Genomic DNA, 17,290 nt, shown 5'->3' on the forward strand with positions numbered 1-17,290 from the left:
ATAGATCCTAAAAGCAAAGCAGATATTGGTGAGTAATTTATCTGCTCTTGAAACCATTTGTTCTTCACATCAACTGGCTGATTAAATTGACAACTCACATATGACTTAGCTTTGTGTATTGAGGTCCAGCAACAAGATTATCCAGGTTAAGTTCTCTGGTTCTCCTGAAACGTTTACTTACGCAGATGTTGGTGTTATCTGGGGTGTGTGGTTATGTGGGAAATAGCTGAATTCCAGGATGGTGCAAGGGGCTTTCTTTTAACTCAAATAAGGATGTTCATGATTTTATATTAGGAGTGAAGAATGGAGAGGTGCCAGAGACTCAGTGGAGGTCCACTACAGTCTTCACTACTGCTGTTGATTTTATGTGCAAAGCACTCAGATACTGTGGTGATGGACAGCTGTAAAAAATGGTTAGATAGCAAGACTTATCCTTGTTGTTTTATTCTATGAGAAATAGTTATAACAGGAAATGGAATCAGGAGATCTGCCATGCAATTGCTTTGTATGCTTCAGTTTATCCATCTGAAAAGTGGGCTTAAAAGTAGTTACCTGACTTACAGGGCCATTTAACTGTAAAACACTTTGATAAAAGGTGCTATGTTAGATCAAAAATATTATTATTTATGATGTGCACTTCTATTGTCTTTTGGCCATTCTCAGAAGGTAAATAAATTCCAGAGCAGACTTATTTTAATAGTATATTGTATGCACTACAGGACAAAGGAAAATTGACTTTGTAATTCAATAGAGAGAAGCAACTGTTTAGGTCCAAATTTTCAAGACATGGTACTGGTTTTTGAGAGTTTTAACTTGATCTGCTGGGCCCAATTTCCATGAAGTAATGAGCACCCACACCTCCAGTTGAAGTTCAAGGGAGCTGCAGGTGCTCAGAACTTCTGAAAACTAGGCCCACAATGGCTCAAGGTGAACATCTCAGGCATTGGTTTTAGTGGCAAAACTTGCTCTTCCATGATAGAGCTTGAGAGCCAAGTTTATTAATAATCTGACTTGATGCCAGATTACAAACCCTTGAATCACACTGGTGAGCAGTTACTCCCATGATCAGCCAGATGACTGGCGTGAATAACTGTTTACCAATGTGAGTGAGGGATTCAAAATCTGGCCCTTAAATATGTACCGATATCATTGTGAAAAATAATTGATCAAAGACTGTTTTCCCAGTAACTCATGGAAGGTACTTGTCATTAAGGGAATATTAGTACATGTATCTGTGGATTCTACCCCATCATATCAATAAAGGCTGTAGCTAGGGAAACCATTGACAAAACAGAGGTGGGGAGTGAATTAATTAGCCAAGCATTCTGATGCTTCAGTAGCAAGGAAACACTATAAATAGCAATAGTTATAAAACACTGTAGTTTTAATGACGGTACTTAGCAATCTGCTATATAGTCAATGGCTTTAATTACAGCACAGTTGTAGTTGGAGGTATTGTCATAAGGAGGGTAGTTACAATGCATGATGCTGCAAGAATATATGGTTTTGGCTGGTGTATTCTTAGTCACACAACGAATGCTAATGGGAAACAGAGACAAGGTGGGTGAGGTAATATCTTTTCTAGGACCAACTGCTGTTGGTGAGAGAGACAAGCTTTGGCGCTTACACAGAGTTCTTCAGCGGCTTTCTCTCAAGTCTTAACTTGTTAGAAGTCTTCATGAGACTTATGATTTTCTTTGGTCACAAACTGTACAACAACCTCATATGACTTCAATGGAGTGGCAAGTCCGAAAGGGTTTGGTCACGACAGTGATGGGAAGATGCAGAGAAATCGACCATCGATTTCAAATCGAGGCATCACCTCTGAATAATTTATGAACAAAAAGTTCAATTTGCATTGCCGCGTTAGAGCGAAACTAAAACAATCACTGGGAAGGCTGAGAATAAAGAACTTCCAGCCGCAAGCAGCTTCACCTGGACTGAGCTATTGAGTTCCATTCATTCCTAAACCATTTTAATATGGAACTCGGGTATTTGGCTAATGTTTATGTAACGGTTTAAGGAAGGTTAAAACAGTTTTATATCTAAGAAAAAACCCAACCTTATCATGGGGACATGTTCCATAAAGATTGTCCCTTCTGTCCATGAGGCGGACCTATTGGCTCAGGACATCATCCCTAATGATAGACCACAAATAAAAAGGGTTAATTTGTGAACTCCATGGTTAAACAAGCCTCCTTGGAAACAAATTGCTTTTAAGTTGCTTTTACAAAGCTTTAAACAAAGGGCTTTCCCTCCCCTTTTACTCTGTGGTATTTGCTGAAAGATTCAGGCTGAGCGATCCTTTGATAGGTAAAAGCAGGTTGGATTACTAATGTACTTGTCTACCTGTCATATCTGAAAGGCAAGTGACTTTATGATTAAAGACTTTTGTCATTCCAACTGTTACAAACTTTAATAAATAAAAAGGAGATGTTATTTCTATTAGCATAAAAGCAGCTAATATTGCTTTTTGTTTAATCAAAAATGTCCTTACTTCTACAGTTCTTTCTGTAATAGATGCTGTTATAGGGTCAACCTGTAGAAGAGATGATCTTTGTTAGGGAATTGTTGGAACCCTGACAGCAGACACCCCAAATTATGCACAAAGCAGAACACTTCTGCGCTGGCTTTATAAACAAAAGGAGCATCTGATTTTTGTCACTCTGTTTACTGGTCTTCTGCATAATATCTGTGGTGTTCATGTGGCTAAGATTTACTAAGTATTCCACTGGTGGTAATCTACCTGCTTTGTAGCCAGGCAGATTCTGGTAATGAAGATCAGGCTTCTTTAATTAAAGGGCAGCAGGTTATGGGAAGAAACCCTAGCGGGTTATACATTTCCCAAGCCTACATCCTGAAGCTGAGCAATGCAACTTTTTCTGGGTCTGCTTCCAACTTGAATTGAGATGTTTCTCTTTTTGGATCTCAGTGGAATTCCAACCTAACTGTATTTGGGGGACCCCGCACAGATCCGGAACCCTGCTAAATCTGCTGTGTGCTACTCAGGTTGTACAAAGCATACTTTAAACCTATGTAACTGGCTTGTTGATTCTCTTGCACATAGAAATCTCGTCGTAGAATACAGCTGCCAGACACCCCAGATCGCCTCCATCACCATCAGTGCCCCCAGTGCAGGCATTGGAATGGGGATATTCCGAGGGGGGGTGGCGGGGTAGTCTCTTACACCTAGTTGGGGACTGTCACAGACAAGTTTAATTCACGGCAGGCCCCAGTGGTGTCCAAGGGAAACACATTAGTGGTCCTTCTCTGAGCCAAGGTTGACTGGACCTGAGGATTGGCTGGGGCCCTATATATCTAACTTTGCTCTGACATTGGAGTCCTCACCTAAAATGTCCCCTCCTTGTGCTGTTGAGCATTCTTTGCGCTTAGCTGTCTGCCTGGATGCCTCCCTCCTAACTCCCTCGCAGAAGTGACTATGATGGGAGCAAACTATACAAAGCGACATATAAAGCAATCAACAGTGATGAACCATTTAAACATAGTGAGAACATTCTGAAAGCAGAAAAATTCCTAGAATTATCTTGTGCATGAGTGGCTACCTGTTACACTGAAATGCATAGAACACAAACAGTTTACAAAAGAGGTTAAGGGTCAAATTCTTAAAGGGGCTTCAATGCAGAAACACGTCTCCCACCACCTCTAGGGTGCCAGTCCACCTCTGGCAACTGCAATATTCATCTAAAAGCAATGGAGAAAGAAGAACACAGAATGTGAACCCCCGCTCCCGCCCCAAGAAAAATGTCATTATGTGACTGATGCTTAAACTGTAGGTTGAAAAAAAAATAGTTGCTTGTTACAATTCTATTGTAAGAGATAATAAATGCTTAGCTGTAATGCTCACCGCTTACTGCTCAGAGTGTGCCATAAAGCCAAATATAGCAGTCAAAAGAGACATTTATATACAGCGGTTGCTGTAGTGTAGCCCACTCTGTTCCATGATTATTTAATCTGGGCCAGGATTTATACAAACCACGCATGGTGAACCTAAGCAGCTCAGAAGAGAGGGGGGAGATACAAATAGATATTAGGCCTAATCCTGCAAATCCTTAGTCACCTTAACAATCCTTACTCATGAGTATGAGTTACTCCCTGAGAAAGGGTTTCAGGATTGAGCCTTCATAAGAATCAGGGTAATGTTTTACCTGTCCAAGTGTATATATACTTCACATATTCTATTTTGGTTTAAATTCTTTTGACTACTAAATACTGAATAGCAAGTAAACCTATCCAAAAGGTTATTTTAGAAACCTGAAAGCAACGGAAAGTGAAATGGGAGAATGAGCTTTCATACTTCAAGAAGCAGCAGATTTTTTAAAATAATTAAAGATATTTTTCTCTAAATGTACTCCCATTTAAGAGAGAATACTCTCCTATTTTGTTGAGAGAAACTCATTTTTACTGTCTTAAAAAAAATCACACAGGCCCATGGGCTTTATTTTTATTTTTATATATAATATGTTACTAACAAGCTGTAAAGACAAAAGAGCTCAAACCTATTCTCTGTTTAGCTCTGGATGAAATCTGTAACATGGACAAAAACAGCATTATTGCCTAATTTTAATTTCTGAGCTGACTAATGTATTTATTGGTTGTTCAGGGATGTGTAATCTGTATTTCTTCTGGGATCAGTTTGTTAGACTTCCATAAATCTTTGCAGTCTATACTTCAGTATAACAATCATTGTACATCTAATATCAAGCCTTATTGTCAGGGTTTTTGTTAGTGTTTTTTTTAACCTTTTAGACTATGGCTATTTCAAAGATATATCTATATCTATATATATATATTTTTCCTGTTGTAATAAAAGCAAGTGAAGTGCTAAATTTACTGAGAGCTCTGATAAGACAATCCAATTTACTAGGCAGCAGTGTTTTAAATACAATAATTAAACATCTCAAGATTTAGTTGAATGAATATTCAGATGTGGCCATCAGCTTGTAAACCACACAGTCAGGTGGTAACTGATCGGGAATTCTTTGCTCACCCAAGGAAACTCATATCCTTTCATTACCGTGCAAGACCCTGGTACTGCCATTTAGAATATGAGGGCAGTGAAGCCAGTGTGGCTATACACAGGTGCAGAGATCTGCTCAAATACAGTGAATTGTGGAATCGCAGTCAAAACAGAATAAAATTCAGTTTCCACCTTGGTTTTCCCATTAGACCCCACCCCCCAGGTTATCAATTTATGGCCTGATCTTCATGGCTGGCACTAGGAAGATATCCTGGCCAGCAGGATATGTAATCCTGCTCCCTATGTCTGAGGTCTAGCCCAAAAACAATGGCTCTGCTGATCCTGCTGGAGGCCGAGCATCTGAGGCTTCCATTGATGTCAATGGGAGATGTGGGTCCCTCTATGGATGAGGCCTTTGAGAGCTCAGGACACGAATTCACTCAGTCCCCAGAGACAGGGAGCACCATAGATTGTCTACAACCCTCTAGCCATTTTAAAGGTAGAGATGGCTGAGTAGATGTAATGTAAACATAATATTGTACAGGTTTTAATGAAATAACTTTACATTTATATTAACATGTGGGTGGATATTAATTTGAGTCCTTTTCTTGTGTCCTCTTGGTGATGTAAGGGTGTGGCCTGAACCTCTAGCGCAGTAGTGGGCAGCCCGCGAGCTGCATGCAGCCCGTCATGGTAATCCGCTGGCAGGCCATGAGACAGTTTGTTTACACTGACAGTCCACAGCCATGGCGCCCACAGCTTCCACGGGGTCACTGGGAGCTGTGAGCAGCTGTGTCTGTGGATGGTCAATGTAAACAAACTGTCTCGTGACCCACCAGCGGATTACCCTGATGGATTACTCTGGCGTGCTCCATGCGGCCTGTGGGTCACAGGTTGCCCACCACTACTCTAGAGGGAAGAAACTCTCTGCTGCCATTTATTAGTGAACCTAGGGAAGAGACAGAATGAGTAAGACTTTATTTGCATATTTTGTTGTGCACAATCCTAGCGTGAACATTGTGGTAGTGTTTGTTTAAAATTTGTTTTTGGTGTATGGGTAATTAAATGTTATCCTAATCTGTGTGACAAAATGGACAACAGAACTGAACTTAATATATGCCCTGAATGAAAAGTCACCATAATGGAAGCCTCAGTCGTGCATGGCTGGCAAAGGAGACAGCCTATCAACAAGAGAAAACAGGTGGCAGCAAGGAGTCTCTTGACAGAAGCCAGGCTGCATGTATGGAGTGGAGATGAATTTGCCCATGTGTATTCCTGGATTTTGGGACTTAACTAACCACTAACACCAAACCGTGAGTAGGGTGCAATAGAAGGAAAAGGGTGACAGTTGTGTGTTGAAGTGATATGTGTCTATCAGATGTTCACACTAGGAGGTGGGGAAACTGAGGCAAGGAACTACTTCTGTTCCTTTTCCCCTTAACTAACTTTTTTTCCTTCTTTTGACTCCATGCTTGTGAGAGGGAAGCAATGCCTGTTAAGTAGGCCAAGGGGAGGTATTTTGTTTTGACCGGATTTCTGGGGAGGGACTTAAGCCTGTGGTGTTTGCTAATTTTAAGAAGAACTCCTCCACCTTTGAACCTGAAACTTGTAGCTGCTAACACCATGTAGCTTGCTTCCTAATGCATGCTTTGTCCTGAGGAAATAATTTGATCCTGACAAGGCCTCTGAGTTGTAATTCTGGGAAGTTATTAGCTTGTCGGTCGTAGTAGGTGTTGACCTTCGCATGTGTTTCTTCCTTTTTGTCTGTTACTCCTTCCACCACTGCCAGTGGTAGCAATAATGGATCTATAGGCGCAGTGAAAATCAGAGTTTTGTGAACTGGTGTGTGTGATCAAGCAATGAGATAATGCATCACAAAATGCACTCTGGAGTGGTATCATAAATAATTTTAAACTACTTTTATCAAATTAACCGCCTAAACTAGTAAGTGTGCTGAAATATACTTTGTACAGTAATGAAATCTTATTACTTCACTCACTGATTCCCTCTGCTATTAAATACTTGCTGAGAAGTGAGGAGAGACTGTTTGGATTTATCTGTGAATTACGGGGTGTGCAGATTATCGAAGCAAATGTACAACAATGTAATATTTCTTTTCTACTTATGTAAACAGGGACAAAAATGGTGTCAGCATAACAGAGTACATTTTGTGATGCATCGTCTTTGCCTCTGATGCTTGATCACTCACTTTGTCATTTACAAAACTCTGTAATTTTTACTGTGTCTCCCAGTAGTTAGTGTAATTTATCAAGGCTTAGCTGTGTACTTATTTGGGTCTTGTGCATGAACTTAACTTGGTTTTATGTCAGCGAAATCTTATAGTGAATCCTGATTAGACAAAGAAATGTCATTACCAATTTTTCCACAAAAATTGAGTGTACATCTTATGCTCATCTATCTAAGTGCAATGGTTGCTGTGCAAAGTAGTAGTAGATGACTTTTTAATCTAGCTGAAAAAGGCATAATGAGATCTAATCGTTGGAAGTTGAACTTACACAACTTCAGACTAGAAATAAGGTACTTTTTAAAACAGTGAGGCTAATTAGCGATTGGAATGATTTGCTGATGGATGTGGTAAATTCTCCATTATTTGAAGTCTTTAAATCAAGAATGGATGTTTTCTAAAGATATGTTGTAGCTCAAATAGAAATTATGGGCTTGAGGCAGAAATAATTGGGTGAGGTTCTTTGGCCTGTTTTATGTAGGTCAAACTAGAGGACCATAGTGGTCCCTTCTGGCCATAAAATCTATGGAAATGGCAACATATACCAGCAGTTATCACATGGTGAAATCTGAGATATTGCAGTTTGGGGCCCCATCCTGCCCCAACTCCCATTTAAAGCGGATTGCGCCCTTCTTGCATGTTAAAAGGATAGAGGAAAACTGTTGGCAAATGCTGACAACTTAAAGGGTGACTACTTTAACTCTTCACAGAACAGAGTGCTAGACTGTGACTTGGATTTCATATTTGAACACGGAGGTAAGAGGGAGTAAGGACACATTCTTACATCCCTGTGTGGATTACATGAACTTTGGGTCTGGATGCAAAGGGTGAAACAGACCTTGCCTTCATAATGTGTGGGGATAGGTAGAGAAAAGGCAAAAACTGGGCTCAGCTCTCCTAATCGCTGTCCAACACAGCTGAGCCAGCACTGGGAGGGAGGTGATTTGATAAAGGCAAGCAGCAAATTACTACCTTCTCTGAGCAAACAGGTCAGTGGAGGAGGAATTGTGTCTCAGGGTTGTCTGAGTCCTGGTGCCTCCCAGGACTACTCCTAGGGTGATGCAAAATATATTTCACATTGTGTTCAGGGCTGTGCCCTCAGCAACAATCCATCAGGGTTATACGCTCCTGGCTGAGAGGAGTGAAAGCTGATGGAAAACAGATAGTGGAAAGGAAAAGCAGCCACCTCACACCACTCCTTCATCCCATGGAAGCATCTTTGTCCCTACTGTGCTGGGTGAGGGTTCCATCGTTGTAGGGAACGGTGCCAAGGAGAACAGGACAGGATGGATGTTGGGTCCAAGAGTGTATGTTTTCTATGATATTGTTCTCACTCTATAACCTACGGGGATTTCTTTGTGGACAATAATACTGACCTTATCAACATTCTCTTCTGTGGGCTTTTAACTCTCTGTGCTGTTGATGCCCACTGTGAGGAAGTATTTCAGGGCTAGAGTTAAGCAGAATACAGTCTTCCTGTCCTATGAAACTTTTTAATATTTCAAAATTTTCCCATTCCACAGTGGGACATATCTGAGACCTTTCAAAATTTCTCAAGAGCAAGAGACCCCAGAGTAGCAAAGTGGCTGTAGCACTTAGCTGGGACATGGGGGAGATGCTTCAAGACTGTGCTTTGAATGACACAGAGCAGGGACTTGAACTTATGGCAAGGGCTCTCATCTGGGAGACTCGAGGCCATGGAGTCTGTATCTCTAAAGCTGTCCTGTTGGAGCTGTTCCACTCTGTATAAATAAACAAACATTCATTATTTGAACCTGGTGCTGAAACATCCCAGTGCCATAACCACTGGGCTATAGTGTGTCTGTCACCCCTCTCTCCAGAAATTCCACCCTGGACTGGAGAAACTTTACCATTAAAGTTTTTTGTTGAAACCAATACATTCCCATTAAAAGCTTTGATGAACTACCATGAATTGCCAGGGATCATTAAACATACCATATTAAATAACTAATAAGCTAAATACCTACAGGTTTGCAGAAGTTGGGCAAGGACTATTTGTCTTACCCTGGGATATTTACTATCAGAAAAGCGGTGCATACTTTACACATGGAAACAATGGGCCAGATCTTCAGCTGTTGCAATTCTGCATAATCTGTTGCCTTCATTGGAGCTATGCCAATTTATACTGCCTGAGGATACGGTCCTATTTAATTTCAGGGAACTGGGATTGCTTTTGTTCCGGTTCTGAACAAAAACTCATATTCATTCTTACTGCATCTGAACTGTTTTCCTACCCTTGCTTAAAACCAGTTAGGAGCCTAGCCCAAATTCCAGGAAGTTGGAAGTTTTTTGTAGTTCTCAAGTGAATTTAGTGCTATGCCGTTTACATTTGCAATATAAAAACACCCAAACAAAAAGGAGAGAGAGAGTGAGAGAGCTGTGAATTGTGACCATAAAAATCCCTGTTATTGTTTATGGCCAGAGCTATATGCAGAAATGGAACATGAAAAATGAGAATAATAGTGGGTAACAAATATTAGATCACTTTTGACAAGGAAATTAATTGTTGGGAACTTTCTCATAAAAGAGGGTTACTACCATCTATCCATGTTAGCGGCTGAAGTTACTTTTGGAGAAATTATATTTAACAAATCAGCATGACCTTTTCATTGCATTCTATCACGATTTAATGCTCTTCTTTCTTTTGCTGTTCTTTGACAAAAAGAATGTTAGCTTTTCTAACATCATGCCTCTTCTGTTGATTATAACTCTGCAGTACTTGGATACATCATGAACAACTAATTTTGAATAGGTGTATGGTTGTGCTTTGTTCACCCATTAGATATGATTTAAGCTCCATCTTCATCCCACAGAAAAAAATAATGTGGCTGCTGTGTTGCCATTAATTAAATCAGTTTCTTGTGTTTCTCTCAGGCCTGGATTTTTGCAGTCCCTAGTTTCTCTTTGAGCTCAGCATGCAAAAAGAGAAAGTTTAGTCTTCCAAGAATTGAAGACAAGGACACATAAATTGGGAAATTAAGCTACGAAGTAGTGGTTCATAGATACTTTTTTGTATTGTTTTTTTTCTTGTAATACTAGTAAATGCTTTGTTATCAGCCTAGCACAAAATACAAGCCAGAAGCATTAGGAGCTGGCTCTGTGATAAAACAATGCTTTACTGGTATCATTTTGAATATTTCAAACCATCATCTACTGGGTTTTTAAAGTCTTCCCACTGATATAATATACATCAGTAATCTACAGAGTCTACTCTTTTACATGAACATTTCAGGCTGGAGTTGGTGGAAGTGCTTGTCCCCTCCATTTATAAAGTTTCAGGGTGCAGACTCTATGCCATGTGACTTAAGGGAGCAATCACACACCATGAATAGCAAATAGTCACTCCACATAGTGGAAACAGGTAGTTGTGAACAACTTCTAGGCTAAAAATCATTCTCATGAAGGGTTTGGATAAAAATCAAAATGAGATAATTTGTGAAAGGACTATGTTTGTTTGCTTGCTTGCTAGGAATAGTTTGCCCAGGTTTGGTTGGATTTCTGCTTATTCACTTGGGATACTTTTCCATGGTCTCATAAATCTTGGGCTGTTCCCATTTCTTAATTTAATCTTATTACTCTAGTTGCATCTTCTTGCCTGTCCTGTCATTCTGTCTCCTCCTTCTCTTTCATGTGCGTGTCCTTCAGATATTTCTGGAAGGTTACCCAGTCCCTTTAATCGGTGCTTTGCTAAGATGTGCCCATTTAATTCTTTCAATCTTCCCTTTTTATATCAATCCCTCCAGCTACTTAATCATTTTTAGTGGCCTTTCTCTGACCTCCCCACAGTGTGTCTGCATCTTTCTGGTAATGAGGTGCCTAGAGCTGAACACTACTTCAGGTGTGGTCTCACCAGTGCCTTCAACAGAGAGACTGGACCTCACTGCTTTGCAACGTAATGCCCTTGCATCTACGGCCTCAAATCACATTGCAAACTCACATCTGATGTACTGTCTGCTCTCACCCTCAGCAGGGGCAATGGAACTATCTTTATAGTGGGGGTGCTGAGAGCCATTGAACCGAACTGTAAACCCTATATATGATGAAAACCACTTCAAGCCACGGGGTGAGGCAGCACTGCCCCCCACCCCCAGCCTAGTTTCAGCACCTATGCGCTCAGGTGGTGATTGGCAGTTTTGTTTTCTTTTTAGGATAACATTACAATAGCAGTTATTGATTCCTAATAGTGTGTCTACTTTTCAGATTACTCAAAATCTGACTCAAAATTACTGACTCAAAATCTTTGTGGCTCTTCCTTACAAGATTTCTTCCTTTAAGCCTGTCTGTGGCCGCAGGATGTCCTGGGGACTGATTTTGCCCTCCAGGAAATACTGTGGTGAGGATCAAACAAGCTCTCCTGGGAACACTGTCCCTGAATCCTGCATGTAAGAGTTAATGCTGAATCCTTAAATGTTAATGTTGCAACATTTATAATATTGGAATTTCCGTCTGCACTTAGCTTGGTATTGTACAGTAAGTGATTTATGCCCCTGAGTAATGGGGCAAGTTCCTCCCTGTGAGAGCTTATGGTGTAGAGATCAGTTTTTCCTCCTCTGTGGCCTGGGGAACAACCTATCCCATTTCACTTAGGAGACTGTTCCTATAAATTAGAAAAAAGTACTCTTCTAAGCCACTTGGTTGAGGTTGATGATTGGCTGATGATTCACTGCTGCTTTACTGGTGAGCCTCTGTAATGGAATCATTTAACATACGTGTCTTGAGCCACCATCAAGAGTCTATGTATGTCGGAAGAATTTATTCTCATTTATGGAATGCTAAGGAATTCAGCAAAACCCCCTGAGGGAGAGATCGGTAGAACATGCACTTATCTGGTGATTGGAGCATCAGTATCTTATCAAGGGATTGTGAGCAAATTGATAACATGGTGTCTTAGCTAGATTTCCTTTGTATTCCCAAAGCATCGAGTTAAATTTCTTTCTCTTAGGACTCCTGTCTCTTCCATGCAGTTCTATATATTTTAATATCAAATAAGTTGCATCACATGGGTCTGGGCTATAAATGATTAAATATGGATGAGATACACATTTTTGTATCTGTTGAAGGAGTTCCTCAAATAACAATAGAATAGGTACTTATGGTTGGAGAGATGCAATTTACTGTGGAGTAAGTCCCAAATGAACTCATGTGCTTCTTAAAGACAGTGGGCCTCTTTCTCTATTGCTCTGCATCTTGTGTGACCGTGCAAAGTGGGTGCAAAATGCTGCCCAATCAGAATTATATTCTTTCACAATTCCTTTGCATAGGGTATGAATGACTACACAAGCCGGTGGAAAATCAAGTACTGGAGAAGAATTGCCTTTGGAGTACACTCTCTTGAGACCCTGGCAGAACTTGGAGAGAGTTCTGGGGACTAGCATGGGTTGAAAGTTGGGCCTACACTACGTTAGTCTGAACAGCCTTAGGGAAGAGTGGTTGTTTCTTCATGGTTACACCGACACTAGGTGAAGGGTTTTATGCTAGGAATAAAGAGTTCACTGGCTGAGTGGCGACAAGGACCTAGTCAATGAAATTCAAGTAATCCATCTAAAAAAAATGGGTGATTAACATGCAGAGCTTGGTCTCTCAGTCCCGCTCTTTCAAACTTTTGACATACATTTAAAAAAAAAAAAAAGATCGAGAGAGGAAACTTTTTTTTTTACAATTTTAACTTAGACACCATTTCTCTAGACTTTTCCTAGGCTCTTCACCAAGATTTTCCCTGGTGGCTACTGTAGTAGTGCAAAGCAGCCATATGGTAACAGACATTTAGGTCCTTTATGTCTTGAATATTTGATGGCTGGTGTGGGAGCTGTAGAAAGAAATCCCCTCTACTGAAAGATTCTGGAGAAAAGATGGAATTTTCCCTCCTCTAAACCTTGGTTTTCTATATCACAACTCACTTGTAGAGCTGAATACAACTACTTATGTATTGACTTATTTAAAGCAAATGTCAAGAAATAAGGACATTTATTTTTGGCCCCTATCTGAACATTGTCCTTACCACTGGTCCTTGCATGATCCTGCTATAGGTAAGGGAGTTTGCCATAGGAAGGACTGAGTAGATGTCGAGTGGACCCCAGGACTTGGTCTGGAGAGAACAGTGTGGAATGAATCGGAGAGGTGGTTCTGTGGATTCTCCTGATTCTGATGTACTGATGGGATTCATTTGAAAATAAAAGCAAATGTAGGGCTATTGACCACTATTGCTGCTAGATAGCAATTGCTTTCCCTTGAACTAGTCTGGGACTTCATACAGACTGGTTAAGCAAGAAAGAACAAAAAAAATGTTCATGTCTTCAACATCTGTACATTGATTAATGCTATAACTGAGGTGTCCATTCATTCTCCTATCTAATCCCAAACGGATTTGACCTGAAAGTTGTGTCTAGGCATCAAACATTGAAATCTGTGACATATTGCGTGATGGAACAGTCCACCTGGTTTTTAGCCACAGTGAATGATTATTGACACTGATAAAGGCAAAGAAGGTCATTGCTTAAACCATCATTCTATCAAAATTATAATTTATGACAGGGCAATTTAGTGCTCCTCTGTCTCTCAGAAGTTTCTCAAGCCACTCTTGGGTACTTGCCTACAGTACTCTGCATTTTGTACTGAACCGTCTTTTATTGTTATATAGTCATTATAGTGATCAGTGAATAATATTAAACATGTCCTTACTATTAAATACCTGTGCCAGCTGTTGGAAGCCCTAAATGGTGGGTGCTGCCATTGTTTGTTTGTTTTTTGTTTTTTAAAACCCCCCACAAATGAATGGCAATGTTCCTAGCACAATGGGGTCCAAGGTATTACGGCAAAACGAGTAGTAATAATAATCATCATCATAACAACATAATTGTCCCTGTACAGGAGGTGCCATTTACCTGTCCCACAATATCATACCAACCCATATTGCTTTCATCAGGTTGCTGATTTCTATTTCAATGTCTAAAGTGAGAGTGTCCAGGTATGTCACAAAACAAAGTCAAAGATATTCATTATTCATTCACTTAATAGACTGATTCCCATACATCTTGCGGAGGAAGACAGTGCACTGACCACTTTCCCTGAAAGAGGTGAGGAGAACAGAGGGGACTGTGACTCAGTTTACATTTGTCTCAGCCAACAGACAAAAGCGTTGCTTGTCAAGCACTGTTGGTATGAGTTGAATCTACAGGCCATATAGAGAACTGAAGATATTTGCTGCCCATTCCTGCTTCTGCTGTGACTTAGAACTGCTTGTTTTTGCATGCTTGGCATGCCTTCAGGGCCACCAGTCAAAAGCAAATATTAAATTACTGAAAAACTCTATTCCAAATGATCTTAAATGGTGGTACTGAGTGCTAATACATTTGGTAACTTAAACTGAGTGATAGTTCCATAAAGCAATTTCCACTGCCGAGCAACAGTGCATGAAAGGGAGTGAGGTTATCATGAAATCATTGCCCCATGGGGGATTGCACTGAACATTTCTAATCCCCCAGGAGTGTGATTCTCACAGACTAGCCACCCCTCCTGCCATATTTTTAAGTTTTTTTATTATTATTAATATTGTGGGAGGAAAATGTGCATTTTTTTTAGTTGAAAAGATGAAGCTGGCAATTTAAAATGTTCAACAGGAATTTCGTATGAGCTGACATAGATTGATCTCACCCTTTAACATTTTCACCATTCAGAAAGCTCCCAAGCACTCTGTAAAATGAGATCACAGCTGCTCGAGCCTGTAGGTGGAGCTACTGCCTTAAAGAAAAAACCAAAACAACAATAGGGCTAAAATGAGGTAGTGTCAGACTAAAATACAGGTGGTGAAATGAATTTGAAATCTTTGTGATGGTTTTTTTTCTTACCTACTGGAGACAGTGTTTGCAGGAGAAGCTAACTGCAGGCACAGAGCACTGTGCTCATTTCCTATAAAGGACAATTTAATCAAGCTGATTCAATGCCATTTATAGAGATTTTGTATTTGGAAGTCTAAAGATTTCTATGGTAAATTAACTGGTAAAAAATGGTATCTGTGTCCCCGCAGTGCATTGTCTTGTAACTTAGGGTGGCACTCTTCTAAGCTGCAGGAAGGGCTCACGTAGGCAGACTGGTGTCTAGCAAGATTACTGAACAATGATCATTAATGTGTTTCGAGAGTGGTGCCCTGCTTCCTGTAAGTAGTCTCCGGAGACGGGCAGTGAAGGAAGTAGACAGATAAGCTGGCATGTGTAGAATCACGTTTGGGTGGGTGGGTTTGGCAATCTCTAACTCACTTTTATTATTCTGAAATAATTATTCACAGCATACTGCCAAACTTGTATAAACATTCCGTGAGTCATTTTAACATGCAGGAATAAATCGGAGGATTGATGGAAAGGACACATGCCATCACATGTCATGAGAAGCAAAACAATTGTTCTGCTCAGATAATGCAACTGCCTTGGTTCTGTATTACTATCAAGTCCTGCAGTCCGCATTCAGGCTAACTTCTGGTGAAGTCAATGGGAGTTTTGTCTGAGTGAGGACTGCAGGCTTTGACCCCCCATTAATGTTCTTTCCAAGGGGAATGTCTCAGACATTCAAGAAAGTGATCCTGACCAATAACAAGACAAATGCACATAAATTAGCTGTTAGGTCCGGCAGTACCTCATCATATTTAATATATTTATCTTCACAATACCCCTGTAAGGTAGGAAAGTACTATTATCCCATTCCACACGGGGAGATGAGGTTCAGAGAAGCTAAGGGTATGTCTACATAGCGCACTAAGCCCAGGTTCTGTCCACACAGAAATTAGTCTTACTTGGGCCACATACCACTCTGGACTTGGGCTCATAGATCCTGCTCAGGCAGTAGCTCAGAGCCCAAGTACTGCTGTGATGCAGGTCAAAGCTCAGGCCTTTAGCAGTGAGGATGCTGCTCTAGTCTCGGCCACTATCCCACAATCCCACGGGCTGTGCTTCCCAGCCCTGAAATCCCAAAACTTCCCACATGCTCCTCGTGCTTCTCGGGAACTGGAAACAACCTCTTGGTTCAAATGTAGCTGCTCAGCATTTAACCCTTCATTTCCACATAGACTGGAAACACAGTTAATGCTCATGAGTATTAGCATGGCTAGCAGAGCCGTTAACAAGGAATTTTTGCACCCGAGGCAAGGGCCGGCTCCAGGCTCTTTGGCGGCAATTCAGCGGTGGGTCCCTGAGTCCCTGTCGGAGAGAAGGACCCGCCGCCGAAGAATTAAGTGGCAGTGGTGGCAATTCGGCGGCGGGTCCTTCCCTCCGAGAGGGACTCAGGGACCTGCCGCTGAAGAAGCGGTGTCAGTAGAGCTGCCGCCGAAGCGCCCCCTATTGCGGTAGAGCTGTGCCCCACCACTTTTGCGCACCCGAGGAAAGTACTTCACTCGCCTCGCCCTTGTTACGGCACTGATGGCCAGTACTAAGAAGAGGTCCTGCATCAAGCGTGCTGCTAGCCTGCCAGAGGAACACGTCCTGTTAACCTCTGGGGTGAGACAATCATGACGTTTAACTTCAGCAAGAGCACAAGAAATGATTTTTGTCTGCAAAACTATTTCCCAGTTGCTGGTAGTTTGCGGGATCGACTGACAGCAGAACAATGCAGAGAGTGAATCAAGTGGCTGAAGACCAAGTACTACAAGGTCAAGGATGCCAACTCCTCATCTTCTTGCATCTTTTATGAAGAATTTGACCAGATACTGGAGACTGTAGCAAGCACTGAGCTGATAGTGGTGCAAGACAATCTTCTGAGTTGGGATGGAACCGCGATAACACACCCCACCCCGCCATCACGGACACCACCAGAAAAGAGGCAGCCCCTGGATGAAGGGCAAGAACTAACCTTGGTGCCAAGGCTGGCAATCGAAGAGGCTATGCTGGCACAGCACATCCTGGGTCTCTATTTGGAGCAGTGTGCTGCAGAACCGGCATCAGAGCAAGCGTCCGAGTCAGAGCCTGGTACGTTTCTGCTGCCATGTTTTCTTAGTGTTAATATATGTATGGGAGGGATTTCCAGCTTACAGGCCTTTTAAGTGATTAATACAAGCTGGGGTT

The sequence above is a fragment of the Mauremys mutica genome, chromosome 7, assembly GCF_020497125.1.
Source record: "Mauremys mutica isolate MM-2020 ecotype Southern chromosome 7, ASM2049712v1, whole genome shotgun sequence".
Classification (NCBI taxonomy): Eukaryota; Metazoa; Chordata; order Testudines; family Geoemydidae; genus Mauremys; species Mauremys mutica.